Here is a 17,082-nt window from a genome sequence, read left to right on the forward strand (position 1 = left end):
TGGTTTGGGTTAGTGCCAGGCCACCTTTCTTCTTTTCAGTTAAATAGTCACTTTGGGAAATTCTTCACAAAAGGCAGAATTTGGCCAATCGCTGTTACCAGAGGCTCTTCAGTCTCCTTCTCACAAAAAAACATTTTGTCCATCTCTCAGTTGTGCTTTTACTTCTGAACTGGGGTGGGAAAGAGGTGGAATAAGATCTTGGGAATTAACTGATGATGTGCAGGTAATGTTGAATTTCTCTTTATGCTGCACTCAGGCACCTGAGGGCTGGAGTCACTGCATATACACGTTTAGGGAATGCATGGAGCTCCTTGTGCAAATTCCAACGCTGCCCCAGGAACATTCTTTTTCCTTCCATCCTGCAGCTTGAAAGTGCTTTCTCCTTCCCATTCACCAGCAATGCCTGGCTTAAAAGGGGCTCTGGTCACAACAACCTCATTTGTTGCTTAAGGAGGGGTTGGTCTGAATGTGCCAAAAAAGGAAAAGGATCTGATAAATGTATAGTAATTGGCCAAGAGCTGCCAAATAGCGAGGAATGAAAACTATAGCTCCCAGATGTTTCTGGGAAGGAGTTATAGCTCCCACAAGGTAAATAGAAAGTATTCCTAACTGTACGGGTAGTTAAACACTGGATCAAATTACATCGGTAAGTGTTGGAATCTCTGTCTTTGGAGGATTTTAAGAACAGTTAGATAAACACCTACCAGAGATAAACTTGGTCCTGCCTCAGTGCAGGGGACTGGACTAGATGATCTACCGACCTACATTTCTATGATTCTGTGGGCTAGCAGAACCTGATATTACTTGTGAGGTGGGGAAGGAACTAAACTCTATGGAGAGGATTCCTTTATTTAAAAGAAAAAGTACAATGATGAGAAAAATACAGTGTGAAAAAAACCTCCTTGGAAGTGGGTATTTTTACAAGTGTTCTGTTTGATATTATTTTATTTAGCAAATGTCTATTGTCTTTGGATTTTTTGAGCATAGATACCACCTCAGCCCCTGATTTATTGTGGAATATTAGAGAAATCACTTAGCTCTCCTTTGACTCAGTTTGCCTATCTACCCATTGGGGATAATGATACCTACCTCATGGGGATTTTGCGTGACTCCATTATTTAATGTTTGCAAAGCAGTTTGAGAGTCTTGGATGAAAGTTGCAATAGTAATTTTTTAATGTAAAAATCTGTAATTGTACACAACCTTGATAATTTATTTCTCATAACCTTTGGCTTCCTTCTTTGTGTGACAAGCAGCAAATAAACAACAATTTGGCCACCACATTATGGATCAGCTGCTGAGGTTTTCCCCTATATTAATTACATGGCTCAGCAATGCTGCTTGCTCAAATATATATTTCAAAAGAAATTTAAATTTAAAGCCTTTAACAATCTAAAGTGTGATATGTAATTGTGGAAATAGGTGGGTATTTTTGACATTTTGGAGACGGGCAATAGGCACAGAACTCCATCCAAACATTTGGTTTGGCGTAGTTAGCTGCAATGGAAACATCCTTATATTTTACCACCAAAACCCCTGCTGTGACATGAAAGGGGCTCACTCTTTGTATGAGAACAAAGCGTCTAATACCCAAACAACACTGGATAAAAGAGCTGTCTGTGTACCTAATATTTCAGGTCTGGGGTAAAATTATGCCCAAACTGATGTTCTTCTTCTTGAGATGCATTATTGTCTGCTAAGGAATTTACTTAGGCCTAACTTATTTAATGTGAACTTCATACTGGAATTCAGTTTGAGAAGCCAGTGTTTTGCCAACTAAACCACACAAATCCACATTAAGTATTTGTTCTAATTGTGCAAATATTGAATTAATTCAACTTGCCCAAGTCAGCTAATACCGTGTATAAAGCTACCTCTATCATGCATCAAAATGTTTAACGTCATCAGAGAACAATGGCTTTTGAAACTTTCCTTTGAAACTCATTGAAGAGAGGAAGGCAGTGGAGCCCTTTAAATATTCATGACAAAGAGATCCTTGTGCAGCTGCTGAGGCGAAGGGCGCAGACACCTCTGAAAAGGAGATTCAGCCAGGAAACAAAAAGCTCTAACCTCTGCCCTTATTAGAGAGCAGAATTTTCTTGTTTTTTTAATTCATTCCTTCAACAGATGGGGCCACAGTTAGGCATCTTCTTTTCAGAAAATGGCTTCTAATAGAACACCCAGGCATATGAGACAGCACGCTACAGCATGGACAAAAGTGGTTTGTCAGCTTTGCTGAGGTAGGCCGTACTTCTGCGGCATTTATGTTTTGACACTCAAATACAAGTTATGTCATGATCACATTCGACACCAGTCCTACAATTCTGATGGCTTCAGGTGCTCACATATTTAGGCCTTTTATGCCAGAGTTATAGCTAAGGCCTTGTCCTCCCTCAAAAGTTGCATTGCCTTAAATACACTGGAGCTGTTAAAGTGGTGCTACACCCCAGTGTAGTATATACTACTCTAAAATTGCTTATAGTGGTGTAGCTTATTCCCTTATGGGAAGGGGAATAAGCTATTGTGACCGAGAGACCCCCTTGGCAAAGGGTCCCCTGTTCTTTGCAAACAATGCTTACCTCAGACCTGACAAACTCACTGCACCAAAGCCATGCCTAACAGCATATTTATCCATAACAAAAAACATGAAAGGTATTCACAGAAAACTTGTAACGTGTTAAGATTCATAAGCACTTTGAGATTTATGCACAGGTCCTATTTAAGGAATAATATATTATATTGAAAGTAGCTTTATAGGCTCACAGTAGAAATTAGTCACCAGGAGATAACATGGCCACACTTAAAACACTACAGCAGGGCAGCATGCAGTGCTGTAGCACTTCAGCGTAGACATAACCTACACTGAATGGTGGAGTTCTCCCATTGCCGTAGGTAATCCACTTCCTGAGAGGCGATAGCTAGATTGATGGAAGAATCTTCCACTGACCTACAGCTGGTCTACACTATGGGCTTAAGTCGAATTTAGCTGCGTTAGGTCAATTTTATAAGGAATGCAGCTACACAATCAACCCGTTCTGTCGACCAAAAGGGCTCTTAAAATGTACTCCTCTCCACTAGGGGAGTAGCACTAAAATCGACCTTCTTGTGTCGAATTTGAGGTAGTGCAAACGCAGTGTTGTGCAATTCGATAGTATTGTCCTCCAGGAGTGTCATAAACAGATGGTTAAGGGTTAATGTCTCTTTTACCTGTAAAGGGTTAACCAGCTCAGTAAACCTGGAACACCTGACCAGAGGACTCATCAGGAGACAAGATACTTTCAAATCTCGGTGGAGGGAAGCCTTTGTCTGTGCTTTTTGGGTTTTTTCTTTGTTCTCTCTGGGTTATGAGAGGGACCAGACATGTATACACTCTCCAATTTTCTGAAACAGCCTCTTCTGTTCAATTTAGTAAGTACCAGTTAGAAAGGCGGTTTAGTCTTTTGATTGTTTTCTTTATTTGCAAATGTATATTTTGCTGGAAGGATTGTATCTCTGTTTGCTGCAACTTGTATTTGTGCTGGGGGGAGGATTCTCTCTAGTGTCTATAAGCTGAAAGACCCTGTAACATTTTCCATCTTGATTTTACAGAGACAATTTTTACTTTTTTTCTTTCTTTTATTAAAAGCTTTTCTTTTTAAGAACCTGATTGATTTTTTTTATTTCTTGTGTAAGATCCAAGGGGTAGGGGTCTGCACTCACCAGGGAATTGGTGGGAGAAAGGAGAGAAGGGGGGAGGAAAAGCCTGATTTCTCTCTGTGTTAGGATCACTGTATCTCTCTCAGGGAGAGTCTGGGAGGGGGAGAGAAGGCGGGGGGAAAGGTGAATTTTCTCTCTGTTTTAAGATTCAAGGAGTTGAATCACAGGGATCACCCAGTGTTACCCAGGGAGGGGAGAATCTGGGAGGAAGAAAGGAGGGGGGAAATGTTTATTTCCTTTTGTTGTGAGACCCAAGGGGTTTTGGGTCTTGGGGTCCCCAGGGAAGGGTTTGGGGGCCAGAAAGTGTCCCAAAACACTATATTTTTGGGTGGTGGCAGCTCTATCATTTCTAAGCTAGTAATTAAGCTTAGAGGGGTTCATGCAGGTACCCCATCTTTTGGATGCTAAGGTTCAGAGTGGGGAATCATACCTTGACAGGGAGCTATCCCAGAGTGCTCCAATATGACCGCTCTGGACAGCACTTTCAACTCCGATGCACTAGCCAGGTACACAGGAAAAGCCCCGGGAAATTTTGAATTTCATTTACTGTTTGGTCAGCATGGCAAGCTCAGCAGCACAGGTGACCATGCAGTCCCAGAATCGCAAATGAGCTCCAGCATGAAGCGAACAGGAGACACTGGATCTGATTGCTGTACAGGGAGAAGAATCTGTGCAGGCAGAATTCTGATCCAGCAGAAGAAATGCTAATATATATGCCAAAATCGCACAGGGCATGATGGAGAGAAGCTACACCAGGGACACACAGCAGTGCCAAGTGAAAGTCAAGGAGCTCAGGCAAGCCTACTACAAGACAAAGGAGGCAAACGGTCGCTCCGGGTCAGAGCCCCATACATACTGCTTCTGCGATCAGCTGCATGGCATTCTAGGGGGGGACCCTACCACTACCGCACCACTGTCTGTGGACACCTGCAAGCGGGGAGTCTCAAGCAACATGGAGGATGATTTTGTGGATGAGGAAAAGGAGGAGGAGGAGAATGCGCAGCAGCTAAACAGAGAATCCGCTTTCCCCATTAGCCAAGACCTTTTAATCACCCTGGAACCAATACCCTCCCAAGGCGGGTTTCTGGACCCTGAAGGGGGAGAAGGCATCTCTGGTGAGTGCACATTTGTAATTACACTACAGAGGTTTAAAAAAGTTTGTTTAATGTTTGATTTGCCCTGAAGACTTGGGATGCATTTGCAGACAGTACGGCTACTGAAAAAGTCTGTTAACGTGTCTGGGGATGTAGCGGGAATACTCAAGGAACATCGCCATGAAGCTCTCTTGGAGGTACTCCAAGGGGAGGACTGCCTTATTTTGTCCTCCACAGTAGGACACTTTACCACGCAGGGCCGGCTCTACTGTTTTTGCTGCCCCAAGCAGCGTGCCGAATCACCACCATGGGCGGCAGGGGCAGTCCATGTGCCGTTAGGGCGGCATGTGCATTTCCGCAGCGGTGGCAATTCGGAGGCAGCGTCTATCTTCAGCCAGAAGACAGAAGCTGTGTCACTGCAGACAGCTAAACATAGAAGCTGCCACCAAATTGCTGCCACCGCGGAAACGGGCGTGCCGCCCTAATGGCACCCAAACTGCCCCCACTGTCTGCGGCGGCAATTTGGTATGCTGCTTGGGGGCAAAAACACAGAGACTGCCACCCCTTGTAGATTGCCACCCCAAGCACCTGCTTGGAATGCTGGTGCCTGGAACCAGCCCTGTTACCACGCCAAGCCAGTAGCAAGTAGTTTGGAATCATTGCAGCACAAAGCATGGCAGCAAATGATCCTGGGTTTTGGTCACATTCAAGCAACATTTGGTCTTTATCTGTTAGCCTCAGGAGAGTGAATCATTCATGGTCACCTGGTTGAAATAGGGAAATTTTTGTAAGGATTCAGTAAAAGGACCCCATTCATGCTGGGCTGTTTGCGCTTGGCTAATAGGGATCATTCCTGAGAATAGCCACCTGGTCGGGGAGGGGTGTGCTGCACCTCCACCCCAAAATTGCATCTCTGCCTTTTAAACGGCAAACTCAACCAGCATTGCTTGCTACGGGAAAGGAGGGTGCTGCAGTTTGAAACCATTCCTACATGTTATAAAGGCAGAAGAAGCCAACCCTGCATACCCTTTGGCTTACCATGGATGCCTGGAAACCACATTCTGTTGCCCAGCTGTGTATACAGGCAGGCACTCAATATAAAAGGCAAAATGCGACCTTGTACCTAAAGCACATGTGCTGTCTGCTGTGAATTGCTTGATTCACTATGAAAGAGTCTCTCTTTTGTTCTCAGAAATGTATCTTCTTAAATTTTACTCTCCCTTTTTATCCCCACCGCAGGTGCAAATGTTTCTGTGCTCCCTGTTATCAACTCCGTCCCTGAGGTTATCGCACATTAGAAGTAAAAAAAAAACAAACTTGTGATGACATGTTTTCCAAATTCAGGCAGTCCTCCTGCACTGATGGCACAGTGGCAGAAGCCAGAAAAGCATTCAGTGACCGTGATCAGAACACAGAAGAGGAGATGCTGAGGCTAATGGGGGATCAAATGGACATGACCAGGCATCTAGTGGAGCTGCAGGAAAAGCAACAAGAGCACAGACTGCTGCTTCATCAATTGTATAACTGCCTGCCCTCCTCCTCAAGTTCCATATCCTCCTCACCCAGACGCCGAAGAACATGGGGGGTGCGAGGCTCCAGGCACCCAGCCACTCCACTCCAGAGGATGGCCGAAGCAACAGAAGGCTGTCAATCAAACAGCTTTGATTTGTAGTGTGGCTACAATAAGCAATGTGGCCTTGTCCTTCCCTCCCGGGTTACCTTGTCAGTGATCTCACTTTTTTTTTTTTAATAAATAAAGAATGCATGGATTCAAAACAATAGGGATTTTATTTCCTTTGCCAGTTGTGGTCTAAGAGGGGACGGGTATTGGCTTACAGGGGAGTACATTCAACAAAGGGGGCAGTTTTGCATCAAGAAGAAACACACACAACTGTCACACCATAGCCTGGCCAGTCATTAAACTGTTTTTCAAAGCCTCTCTGATGCGCAGCACGCCTTGCTGTGCTCTTCTAATTGCCCTGGTGTCTGGCTGTTCAAAATTGGCCACCAGGTGATTTGCCTCACCTCCCACCTCGTCATAAATGTCTCCCCCTTACTCTCACAGATATTATAGAGCACAAAGCAAGCAGCAATAACAATGGGAATATTGGTTGTGCTGAGGTCTAACCTAGTCAGCAAAAAGTGCCAGTGAGCTTTTAAATGTCCAAAGGCACATCATATCACCATTCTGCACTTGCTCAGCCTATAGTTGAACTGCTCCTTGCTACTGTCCAGGCTGCCTGTGTACAGCTTAATGAGCCATGGGAGCAAGAGGTAGGCTGGGTCTCCAAGGATAACTATTGGCATTTCAACATCCTCAATGGTAATTTTCTGGTTGGGGAAGAAAGTCCCTTCTTGCAGCTTTTCAAACAGCCTGGAGTTCCTAAAGATGTGAGCGTCATACATCTTTCCCGACCATCCCATCCATGTTGATGTCGGTGAAACGTCTGTTGTGATCCACCAGTGCTTGCAGCACCATTGAGAAGTACCCCTTGCAGTTTATGTACTGGTTGGCAAGATAGTCCGGTGCAAGATAGGGATATGCGTTCCGTCTATCGTCCCACCACAGTTAGGGAACCCCACAGCAACAAAGCCATCCACTTTGACCTGCACATTTCCCAGAGCCACTACCCTTGCTAGCAGAAAGTTAGTGATTGCCTTGGCTACTTGGATCACAGCAGCCCCCACGGTAGACTTGCCCACTCTGAACTGATTACTGACTGACCGGTAGCAGTCAGGCATTGCAAGCTTCCACAGGGCTATCGCCACTTGCTTCTCAACTGTCAGGGCAGTTATTGTCATCCTGGTATTCCTGCGTTTCAGGGAGGGGGAAAGCAATTCACAAAGTTCCATGAAAGTCACCATAAGCATGCGAAAATTTCGCAGGCACTGGGAATCATCCTATACCTGCAGCAGTGTGTGGGCCCGCCAGTCTGTCCTTGTTTGCCGGGCCCAGAATCAGCATTCCACTGTATCAACCTGCTCCACGGCCACTATGATGTCCCAATTGCCACATCCCATGCTTTCAGGAACGTCTGTGTCCATGTCCACCTCACAATCATCATTGTGTTGGTGGCTCCTAGTCAGGTTTGCCAAATACTGCAGGATAATGCACGAGGTATTTACAATGCTCACAACGGCAGTGCTGAGCTGAGTGGGCTCCATGCTTGCTGTGCTATGGCGTCTGCATGGGTAACCCAGGAAAAAAGGTGTGAAATGATTGTTTGCCGTTGCTTTCAAGGAGGGAGGGAGGGAGGGGAGACTGATGACATGTATCCAAAACCATCTGTGACAATGTTTTTGCCCCATCAGGCACTGGGAGCTTAACCCAGAACTCCAATGGGCAGTGGAGACTGTGGGATAGCTACCCACAGTGCACCACTCCGTGAGTTGATGCTAGCCATGGTATTGAGGACGCACTCTGCCAATCTACTGCGCTTAGTGGGGACATACACGACTGACTGTATAAAATTGCTTTCTAAAGATCAACTTTTATAAAATCGACCCAATTTCATAGTGTAGACATACCCTTCATGGGGTCTTAGGTCAGCTTAACTATGCTGCTCAGGTATGTGGATTTTTCACACCCCTAACCAACGCGTTAAACCAACCTAATTTGTAGACCAGGAGTAGACCAGGCTTCAGTGATGACCCATTCAAGCAAGAGGTAATTTTCACCTGTCCCTGGTCAGCCAGCAAAGTAATGCAAGTTCCTATTGTGTACTCTTGCCACGTCACAGAGCAGTCAATGGAAATCCATCAAAGATAATGGCAAACAATCCAAAACACTTGGAGGCGAAAAGGATCATTACAGCAGGCAGGAGATCGCCCTAGCTATGAAGAAAGACAAAAGACTGTTTCATTGTAACAGAATATAGGGAAAGGCACTCTGGATCCATTCAGTGAGGAAAAATGCTTCAGGAGCAGGGGGACTTTCATGTACGTTTGTATCCTGGCTCATGTGAAACCAGCCTTCTCTGCAATGGACTGAACTTTGGGGGGAAAGCCTACTTTATTAGATAGGGAAAAGTAACACTAATTATAGACCCAAATTCACATTTTATGATTTTGTTTTGTGTTGTACCCAGTTAATTCCATCATTTTTCCTCACTTCTAGTTAAACCTTTATTCTTTAATAAACCAACTTTTGTTTTGTTACAAGTTCTGTGTGGTTACAGGAGTTTAAGGTAAAACTGGTAAACTGGGGTATGCTGCAACTTTGGGTGCAGAGGATCTGGGATTTCTGTGAGTAGCCAGTGTCAGGATCTAGATACCATAGGGGAATGCTTCAAAGGGATGTAGTAACTGAGGTGCACCTATTGTTAATATGCAAGGTGAAGTTAGGACGAGTTATAGCCCAGACAAGAGTGCCTGAGTGGCTGAAAGGCTGCTGGTGTTAGGGAGCTGACACCCAGCTACCACAAGAAAGACTCCCTCATGTGGGCAGTACGGGGCAACAAGGTAACTCACAGTCCTGGGTGGTCCAAGAACCATCACAGCTATGCCAATATATGGCACTTTTATACTGGTATCACTGCACACACAGTGATACCAATATCAAAATCTGGTAACAATGCAAATAGAAAGAGCAAGATCTTTTAACAGCAGAATACTTTTTTCTTACATTCAAAGGGCCACAGCTACTGTAGCTGCAGCAGTAAATTTAAGGTGGGGTGTTGGATTAATTTCCACAGACTGAATTTCTTTTTGGATCTTTCTCTCTCCTCATGACATCATTAAATGGGTAAATTTTACTGCTTATGAAATAAATGCAAAAAGCCAGCCTCAATGCAATGTGAAAGTTGATACACCAAGCACTTGAAAGTCAGAGAGGCTGACTCTCCCTTACACTGCACCAAGTAGACACTCACACTAGTGCAAAGTGAATACAGTAGGGATGTTAAACACTTCCATTCTGGTGTGAATGACTGCACAAGGAAAAAACAATAGAGGACCAGATCCAGGAGATCCCAAAGGTTGAAACTGCTCTGTCAACATGAACTGGGCCAAACCTGAGTGAGTTATGCTGTGACCTGGCATTTGGCCCCTCCACTTCTACCATACCCGCCCCCACAGAAAGTCTGATATGTAGTTTCTGGTTGGGAAATCAATGGAGACTGGATTTTTATGCTAGTCAAATGTTTCAGTAGAAACAAGGCTCTTTGCTTTAAAGGGCCTGATTCTCTAAGGCTTTGGGCCTGCACAGTCACTTAGAGCAAAGCAAAGTGGATGTAACATGCTACTAACCTGATCTGGAAACATTTTACACCACTTTGCTCTTATTTGGTTCTCGGGCTAGTGATGACACAAGGGGAAATCAGGTCCAAAATGTACACATATGTTCCTCTCACGTGCTCTCTCAATCACTCTTTTTAGAAAAGCCCTGTTAGCATTAACCATGGTTTCAACCATGTACAGATAATGAAAGTCCCCTGGAACTCTTGAGCTGTCTCATTGAGAACAATCTCAATCTTGCTGCTTGGGAGTACTGAATTGTATGGGGATAGGCCTGCTAGGAGCAGGGTCACTCTTCATGGAAACAGGTGCTAAGGCCCAGATCCTCCAAGGTATTTAGGGACTGAATTCCTCATACGTTGGAGGATCTAGGCCTAATTGCCTCGTTTCAGTTTATGTAACAAAGTGGTTCTTAAAATACATGATGTTATTTCTAATATCAACATCCACAGTAATAGTAAGCCACCAAAATGTGTTATTTGTGCTCCTGGGCATTGAGCTGTGTATGTGTGATGGGAGGCCAATATATCCAAAAAGGATATATTGGAAGTTTTTAAGGACATATTGTAAAAGATAGAGAAAATGATCAGAAACAGAACTTTGAATTTAGATCTTTATTATACACGTCCATAGCTGTGGTCACCATGCAGTTACACCATAATGGGAATGATCTTGCCAAACAGTTCTCACTAATCAAATTTCAAGAGACCACAGAATACAGCATTCCAAATAACTGGCACTTTAATTTTGATAGAGCAAAAATAAATAGAGGAATGACAAAATGTCCTTTTCACATACAGTGGGGCATATACATGTTTCTTCTTTTCTATAGCTAGTTAGCAGACTAAATCAACATGTCTGACCCTAAATGCAGACCTTTCATTTGAGGGCTTAGAGAGGGCAAGTGTCTCCCTTCCCTTTGATTATGAGACAGAAAGCACTTTTCTGGTAAGTGCATATATCAAAAATGAGTACAATGTAATTTTGTATTTCATTACCACTTCTTGCCCTTTTTCCAACCCCTTTGGACACTAAAAGGAAATGACAGGACAGGTCTAGACAAATATTGGCCCTGAAACTTTCCCTTTCTAATTTTCATGGAACTTTGACAATTTAAAAGTTCATCACAAACCTAAGTATGTTCAGGAATCCAACATATCTGGAGTATAGTCACGAGTCAAGAGCTGCACAAAGACTGCACATGTAGTGTTAAGTAAAAGTGGTTACTTCTAAAAAAACTTCTTTAAATTTGCAGATCAAAGCAAATCAAGTCTCATACCCTGAAGGATCTTCTTGTTAATCTGTCCTTCAATGCCTATTCTACAAACGGAGTTAGTTACAATTTACAGTCCAATGCGATCTTCTGGTCCTGCAGAAGAGCCTGTCTCTTCATTTGAGGAGTTCATCCTCAAAAGCATAAATAATGTCTAGAAACTCATAGAGTTTATGGTTTTAATTTATAAAATTAAACCTGCTCCAGACAGGTAATACTGGTATACAAATTTGCCATCCCTGGATTCTATTATAAACAGTGTGCTGGTGCACAACATGTAATGCTGGGTTCCTTCTAACACTTCAGAAACAAGATCCGATGTGATGCACATTAGAACATTGAAGCACTTCTCATTTAACTCTGCAGGGCCCGGGACATGGTAAGCTGCCAGAACTTCCTCCATCATCTTGCCTGTTGACAAAAGGAACAATAACTAGTCATCACTGGTCATTGGAGTGTTTCCAATTAAAAAAAAAACACCCTGAAAAAGAGAGCCGATGTCACTCAATAGCAGCTGTTTCATAAATATCAGGGATTTGCGATGCAGTTTTCAATCTCTCTCTTACCCTTAGCATACTAATAAAGAAGAAATGTATTCTATGCTGTATATTTCCTAAAGCACTACTCAGGACTGAATCCAATAGCAACTCTTCTTTTTTTCTGTTCCTTTATTTTGTTCAACAAATTATAATATTTAAAAAATACTTACAAAATGTTCTTTAGGTAAAGAACAACTGCTATTTTTACAGTGAATTCACTGCTGGTGAAAGGCTGGATTGACAAGCTGTAATTTTTCTTAGGTCACACTTTTTATTAAAGGTACAGTTTAAATAGTTTATACAGGGTTCATAATCATAAATAGATGTTTTAATAAATGACTAATCAGCTATTCTAGATTTTGAAGAGTCCAGCCGGTCAAAAAACTCATAATCATCTCTAAAACATACCACTCAGGTCTGTAACATACTGACTGATTACCCTTTATAAATGTACTCCTACTATGAAGTGTGACCCTTTCTTTTTATGCACAGAATAGGTATAAAATGAGCAGGGTGAATGGAAAATCCCCCACCCTGCCAATGAGCTTCTGCTCTATTATGGAAGGGCAACCTATGCCAGTAAAGGGGGTAGATCAGTCTCCATCTCCACTCAGTTATTGGCCTCCATTGAGAATGCTAGCCAGAGGGTTACTGTGACAACGGTGACAGTTTGTGCTGGGATCCTAACCAAGCCCACCTACTTATTTCACAAAGGCCATTACAGAGTCATCAGAAGGTAATGACTTTCAGTCATTATTGACCTGGGCAAGATTAGAAAAAGGACAACTTCTTAAAGATATTTCATATACAGCAGTTATGCAATGAAGTTGCAGAACTGATATCTGTTGTTTTTCTGAACACTCCTGTAACGTCACTGCAGCTATCCAAATGGCCTTTGATTGACTGAATTATTGCCTTTATCGCTTTCACCTAATACATCTTTACTAGAGTGATATAAGAGCAATTCAAACGTTTTTGCCATACTGTTTTGTTTAAATTAAGTAGTTAATATCTGTAAGTTCCTTTTCAAATATTTTTGAAAAGTAAAGCATCACAGATGAGACATGTTTTGTAGGACCACATGAATTTGCCATAATTCAAGCAGGTTTACAATTTTATAACCACTTTTATGATGCATGCAAGGTGCTGCATAATTTGATTAATGCTATTAATCTGGGCTAACTGTACATCTATCCACTGCCTCCTAAAACAGAGTATATTGTTCAATACAGACCTCCACTTAAAAAACACCCCAAAACCAAAATAAAAAGAAAAGAAAAGAAATGGTAATACCATAAATCAGTTACATAAATCATTGAAAAAAGTAGCTCTACATAATTTCCCACTATTATTATAAGTATGATTTATTATTTGCATTGCGCCAGCCTCCACTCATGAATCAGGCCTCCATTGTGAAAGCACTGAAATGTGACTGCTAAAAGCCAACAGAGTCTACTAAACATCTCCTTTCAATGAAATCTCTGTGGTAGTAGACTGTGGTATTCTGGGACAGTCTCACAAACAACACAGACACAGATCAATCTCCCTGCCTAATTCAGATTACTTAAAAGATCTCTGTCCAACATTTAATCCTGTGATATATTGTTTTTGTGTTATTTGAGCAAGTCACAAAAGTGGAATAATTCCACAGAACTCCTCTGTCTTTTCTTGAGCTAGAGATGGCGCTGCACAGTATACTGACAATGATCTATAATATTGTATCAGAGGGTAGCCGTGTTAGTCTGGATCTGTAAAAGCAGCAAAGAATCCTGTGGCACCTTATAGACTAACAGACGTTTTGGAGCATGAGCTTTCGTGGGTGAATACCCACTTCCTCAGATGCATGTAATGGAAATATCCAGGGGCAGGTATATATATGTGTGCTAGCAAGCAAGCTAGAGATAACGAGGTCAGTTCAATCAGGGAGGATGAGGCCCTGTTCTAGCAGTTGAGGTGTGAAAACCAAGAGAGGAGAAACTGGTTCTGTAATTGGCAAGCCATTCACAGTCTTTGTTCAATCCTGAGCTTTGATGAGGGCTCTCAAGAAATCCTGAACTATCATCTGCAAATTTGACACCATCAGCTCAGGATTGAACAAAGACTGTGAATGGCTTGCCAATTACAGAACCAGTTTCTCCTCTCTTGGTTTTCACACCTCAACTGCTAGAACAGGGCCTCATCCTCCCTGATTGAACTGACCTCGTTATCTCTAGCTTGCTTGCTAGCACACATATATATACCTGCCCCTGGATATTTCCATTACATGCATCTGAGGAAGTGGGTATTCACCCACGAAAGCTCATGCTCCAAAACGTCTGTTAGTCTATAAGGTGCCACAGGATTCTTTGCTGCTTATAATATTGTAGTCGCTGTGCTTTGGATCTGGGGGAACTGGAGGCCAGTGGAAACTGCAGTACAAAACCAGGGGACATTGTCAACCTTCAGTTAACCAGGAGTTTCATTTAATTTGGTAAGTAGGGGTTGTACTGCACTAAATTCACAGAGAGAAGAAATTTGTGATGTACAGCATTACACAGATGTTACAGCATGAGGAGTACATATACATCTTGCTTTCTTCAGTGAAAATCCTAACAATAAGGAACTAGGAAAGAAACATCAGTTGTTTTCAACTACATGGTCTTTCAGCAATTATAAAAAGGGCAGGATGACAGGGGCTGAGTAAAATTCTATTTTGTGGGCAAACAGTTCATTATAGACCATAAGTAGAGCAAGGACTCTCCACTAGGAAAGGGGCAGGATGGGAGAACTGAATGAAAAATTGTCTTACACATCATCATTCCCGGCATCCTGTGAAAACTCAGCAGGAAAGTTAACCCAGCCTGGGACGGTTAGCAACCTATATTAAATTTCTTGAGAGCCCTCATCAAACTGAGGAACATTGCCCATTAAGGAAGGTTCCCAGGGCTTCTTAAATCAGAATGGCCCAGCAATACAGGAAAGTCAAAAGGGGCCCTGGAACTGGTGCGAAGGCAAAGACCTTGTTTCCAGATTGTACTTTACCTCAAATGGATTCCTGAGATGCAAAACAGTTCATGGGTAAGCCAAAACGTGGCCAAATTCCAATTTGGATAAGTATGTCATGCTTACATAAGCACTCTTGATACTTTCACTTCTTGTTCCAGAACTGCTGTGTAGTATTAAAACACCTGTCACATTTCCCCCCCGAGATAGCCTGCATTTCTGTGGTGGCTGATGCTATGTACAAAACTCAGTTATGCAGTTCTAACTAATGCATGCAAATCTCTCTTGAAGCTCTTAGACTATTGGCAAGGTTGGCACCCCTGTCATATTCAAGAGCAAGTTTCTAGGACTCAACAAATAAAGGCAAAATAAAGTCAATTTATATATTGGAATGTGACATCAACATTTTGATTAAAAAATCCAACATAATACAAAAGTCTGAAGTAACAAACTGTAGACATCAACTCCAAATGCATTTCTCCTGATGTTGCAACAGCAATCATCTTAATGCTTATAAGTATTTTAGCCCATTGACTGACTTAAAACATACATCCAGTGAAAGTTCATCTGGCATCCACCACACTACTGACAATGAAATTTCCTGAACTATTTCGTTCCTAGAAGTCCAAAGCTCTAACTGTTGCTGTAACTGCTGACGCATTTTACATGAGTGTGTCACATTATGGAACCACCTGATGTCACACTAAGAGGTATTTCTAGGAATCAACCAGGATAATGCATGGAACTTGGTGTGACATTCCATTGTAATGTATAATTTGTAGTCATCAAGAAGTTAAAAAATGCTGACAATCTATTAGCTCACTAAGCCTATGAGCCTTGTGTTTTTGGGGGTGGTGGGGGAATCGTATTTGGGAGTAACGAAGTCTGAGGTTTGGATCTCCGAAACATTTGTGGTCCACTCTGCTCCTCTTTTAAAATTCTGATATTGAAAGTATTATGAAAGCTTGCTACTCAAACATGGAATAGAAGTGATGGCATGCCATTAAGTAAATCCACATCTTAAAGGGAAGCTGCAGTTTAATATGAAATTCTAATCACAACACTTAATAACATAGGACTGTAAAATCGCTATGAATTTTTAAAATATCTAAAATATCTTATAGGAGAATATTTAAAAAACAAACAAGAAGCTGCCAATTAGAGTCAAGTGAGACTGATCAAGATTGAGAAAATTCAGGACCCATTAAAAGCTACTGAAAATCAGAGTTTCAAAGTTGTTATAAGGAACAGTATGTGCTACATTTAAAAAATTCCTTTGTTTAACTTCAAGTGTTTTTCTCCTCTTAAATATGGCTCTGCAAGTGGCATTGCAGAGGAGGGATCTCTGTCTATTGTTTCTTAACGATATTGAATTCAAATGTTCTTAATTTACATGCAGAAGGATTTTCTAATTGCTAGTCCTGCAAACTCAGCCTGGGATTGCAGACTCAAGGTGGCCTTTTTCCTTCTTATGCATCTTCAACCATAATAAGGGTTCTGGCTCTGAAACCCAACTACACCTATGTAAGCTAATTAGGCCAAATTCTGCCCTCAGTTATGTGGCGGACAGCGTTGCCAACCCTGTGATTTTATCACAAGTCTCACAAGGTATTTGATTTTTTAATGTAAAATCCCATCTCCTGGCAACAAGCGCTTATACAAGAATCTGAGTTTCCATTTTAAAAAATAGTAAATTTCTAGTCCTCAAAGTGCCAAAAAAAGCTAGAAAATATGACTTGAGTGCAACCTAAAGACTCAACAATGAAAGGCAAATTAAAAGAACTCCAAAAGTATTATTTAAAAAACATCTCATGATTTTTAAGTCAGTCTCACGATGTTGGGGGCCAAGATGATTGATCACTGGGGGGTGGAAACACCCAGCGAAGTCAATAAGACTTGCATACTGAAGCAGTGACAGTGCTGAGCACTGCTATGAGGCAGACCAGAGTACATCTGTTTGTCTTGTTCTCTTGCTACCTGGACTAAGAGGGATATAAAGACAGCACACTTAATCACCAGGGGAAAGAACACTTCGTGTCACTTAACGGAAATTCTTCCAGACAATTCTTCCTCTGAAGATGTCAGATTTTAGCCAATCATCAGGATGAACACAAGTGCATTGTCTGCAAGTATGCTGTTCTGCTTAACAGCTTTGTCAGTGTTTCCTTCCTCTCCCATGCTTTACCTGCTCATTGGACTCTGGTTTCTCTTCATCTATTTGATTCCCTCAGCTTCCCCAGCTTTCCCATTTGATTTGATTCCC

General features: G+C 42.2%; 1 protein-coding gene across 2 annotated transcripts in view; it reads right to left on the minus strand.

The window, feature by feature from the left end:
- SCAF8 (SR-related CTD associated factor 8) overlaps positions 1–17,082 on the minus strand; it is a 243,793-nt gene that overhangs the window by 89,811 nt on the left and 136,900 nt on the right. The window contains exon 21 of one of the 2 annotated variants that reach the window (XM_050949430.1): positions 10,625–11,709. The exons of the other annotated variant lie outside the window; for it this stretch is intronic. The gene's annotated coding sequence lies outside the window, so the exon portion shown is untranslated. Of the gene's footprint in view, positions 1–10,624; positions 11,710–17,082 lie in introns of those variants that run through there. 2 annotated transcript variants of the gene reach the window in all.

This window comes from Gopherus flavomarginatus, chromosome 4 (assembly GCF_025201925.1).
Source record: "Gopherus flavomarginatus isolate rGopFla2 chromosome 4, rGopFla2.mat.asm, whole genome shotgun sequence".
Lineage (NCBI taxonomy): Eukaryota > Metazoa > Chordata > Testudines > Testudinidae > Gopherus > Gopherus flavomarginatus.